A 3780-nucleotide genomic window follows, 5' to 3' on the forward strand; every position below is an offset into this window, starting at 1 on the left:
TTCTTAACCATCACCTTATTTAACTGGCGATAATTAATAAACATCTGCATAGAACCATCCTTTTTCTTCACAATAAAGACAGGCACACCCCAAGGCGAAACACTAGGTCAGATAAATCCTTTGTCCAATAACTCCTGCAACTGATCCTTTAATTTCTTTAACTTTGCTAGGGCCATCCTATAATGAGAAATAGAGATATGCTTGGTTCCCAGCCCAACATCAATAGCGAAATCAATATCTTAATCCAGAGAAATACCAAGCAAGTCCATAGGAAACATATCTATAAACTCACAGACAATAGGACAAAATATAAAGAAGTAGGTGAAACAACACTGCTGTCATGAATATGGTATAAGTAAGATAAATATCCTCTCTCAACCAATTTATGAGCCTGAACATAAGATATAATCCTCTTAAGACCCGGATGAAGTGCACCCTTCCAAGCTATCCTTGGCACACCTGACGAAGCTAAAGTCACAATCTTGGCATAATAATCTAGGATGACATAACAAGGAGCCAACCAATCCATACCCAAAATAACATCACAATCAACCATGTCTAATACAAGAAAGTCTACCAAAGTCTCATGCTTGGCAAAATTCACAACACAAGATTAGTGCACTCAATCCACCACTAAAGAATCACCTACCAAGGTAGATACACGAATAGGAATGGGAAGAGGCTCACTAACAGAATCAAACTCAAAGAAAAATACACATACACATAGAAGAAAGTTGATCCAGGATCAAATAATACAGATGTGGGTCTAAAACAAATAGGAACGATACCTGTAATCATAATATTAAAAGACTCTATCTTAGGTCTGGATGGTATAGCACAACACTGACCATGACTACCAACTGCCTGGGTGGCCCCACGACCACCATCATAGGCTCCACCATCTTTGCCTCTCACACCTCTAGTAGAACTCCTACCTCTCACAACTAAAATAAGAGTAGCCTAAATTACCCAATAGAGATAGTCTCTGGCCACATGACCAATCTCACCACACGTACAAAAACTTCTACGACCAGCCTAAATAAAAAAAGGTACAACTATGCCCGAACAGCCACCCTAAACTATTGAACTAAAAGATCTACCACTTGAACTCTATAAAAGCAGTTATTGACCTAGCACAGTATCTACGAGAACCTTTAAAATATTTTCCTTGAGAGGTATAACTCTTAAAATCACCAAAACATCGTGCCTCTCTGAGATGCACTAAGAATACCCTCTATCATCTTAGCATGATCCACTATACTCTGAAACCCCCAAACATAACCATCTGAGATGTAGCCAACTAATGAGAAACATCCAAACCCTTCACAAACTTTTTAATCTTCATAGACTAAGTGGAAATATTATCATATGAATATCAGGAAAAGGCATGGAAGCACTCAGCAACTGTCATGGAGCCCTACTCTAAATGATATAACTCATCATGCATTCGATCCCTCAAACTGTAAGGCACAAATCTCTTAAGAAAGGCATCATCAAACCAATCCCATAATAACTTAGGAGCATTAATAGGTCTACAACTGATAAACAATCTCCACTAATCACTTGTAGTATCTCTAAATGAACGGTAGTATAAGCCACACCATTCATGCAAAAAGAGTGAAGCACAAGTCAGAATAAAAGGTATGAAAGAACTTCGCATGACAAAGAATAAAATAAGGGAAATTTCCTGAAGATATCCCATAGCCTCTCAAAGATAGATATGAATGTCTACGTACTAATCCCCAATACTCTATTAGATATCCTATTCTTACACCATTGAGACCAATAAAACTTGGCTGCTATGATACTAATTTGTCACGACCCAAAAATAAGGGTTATGATGGAACCTTTTATAGCGTACCTTGACAAGTAAACCTATCACCTAAATTGATACAGTAAAAAAGGAAAAACAGAAATAGCCTAAAGTAAGGCTTCTAGAACAAAGACAAAACATACAAGTAATCATAACAATGCAGAAAGAACTTATCCAAAATACCAATCATGCCCAAAACCAGGTGTCAATAGTGTAAAAACTACTAATACAATCCAAGAGTCAAATACATAAGAAAAATAACCACAAAGAAATAATATCTGTCTTTCAATACTAATAAAGACATAACTACTATAAAAAGATAGAGGTGAACTTTGGAGGCATAAATATCCAACTGCTACCTTAGAAGCTCCAACAATCGCTCGTGTCAAGCAAGTTGAGGCACACTCGAGCTAGGACCTATACCAAAAGGGCGTAATAAGCATGAGTAAGGTCCACTTGTACTCAGTAGGTAACATAGACCAACTGAGCAAAGTAGAAAATAAAGTATACAAAATACATTCTAAGGGCACGTCACCTACAATCAAATAATGTCCCATAATGGCAACCCACACCGCTTGCACTAACAGTTCTAATATATCATATATATTACAACAACACACCAAAATATAGAACATAGGTAAACATTATGTCATATATAAGTAGAATAAGGAAGAACATGTAGATACATAATCATCACATACAAGTAAAGAAAGGTAAGACAAATACATAGATGACAAGTCAATATGGTAATACAAAACATCACAAAGAAAATAAAGTAAGTACAATATATATGATGATGTTGATGTACGAGGTTATCACACGACCTCTGAGATCGTCGTACCATCCCTGTGTACACCTACAGAGCTAAATCTTCCTGACGTAGGACCCATGGAGGGTTCGTCAGCCCATATACAATCTATATATCTCATATCTTCTTTTCAACAAATTTATTGAAAGGGGTTTTATAAGGTATTATAATATATCCTCTGCGGCACATCACTTGGAGAGGGTTTTAAAGAGGTGTTACCACGGTGGTACCAATATTTTATGAATGAGTATGATATGAGGATGTAATTCTTATAACCAATCGCAAAGAGTATTTCCATAACCAACCATATGATATAGTTCCACAACTAACCACAATGATACATTTCCATAACCATGTGAATTAATATCTACTTATTATTTTTGTTTCATCCATGAATTTCCACATGTCTCATATACCAACAAGTATGAATATATCACAATACACCAATGATACCATATTAGGCATTTCAAAAAATACTGTACAATTAGTCACATGTACTTAGGTCTATTAATATCACATAGGACTCCACACAGTCACACACATCACATAATATCTTAATTTTGATAATTACATCAAATATAGGCCCCTGCATGGGCACAACACACAGATAGCTATTTTTTATGATTAATTTGCAACCTTAACATGCATTTTGTACCATCATTTACTACTGATGAGTAGTGATTTTACCTCTCATTCACACTTATTTTTTGTCCATATTACCTTGTCTCAAATGAGTTATAATTATGGTTTAATGCACTAATATCTACTCGTTGCAGGTATAGGAGTTGAAGAGACCAAAAGATGTGGATTAGAGCTTGAAATTATCAAAAGAGTGTAGAACAAGTGCAGCTGAAGACCTGCAGTGAACCAGCCTCAATTAGCACAGTTGTGGTCCATGGGCTGTGGTCGCAGTTAGTCAAGATGGTCAATCAACCACGACCGCAATCGCGGAAGTCAATCACAGTCACGTAGCCACGGTCATAGACAGGCTTATATGATCATGACTTGGCAAAAATGTTTAGCCCAAGGGAAAAACTATAATTTCACATACTGATCCCAATTTAAACAAAATGACTTTAACCCTAATTGGATAGATCATTTAATTCCATCATATTCTTTCTTCCCCAATATTTCTCTAGTTTAGCTTAGGTTTTTGTAG

Source organism: Capsicum annuum, unplaced genomic scaffold, assembly GCF_002878395.1.
Source record: "Capsicum annuum cultivar UCD-10X-F1 unplaced genomic scaffold, UCD10Xv1.1 ctg5309, whole genome shotgun sequence".
NCBI lineage: Eukaryota > Viridiplantae > Streptophyta > Magnoliopsida > Solanales > Solanaceae > Capsicum > Capsicum annuum.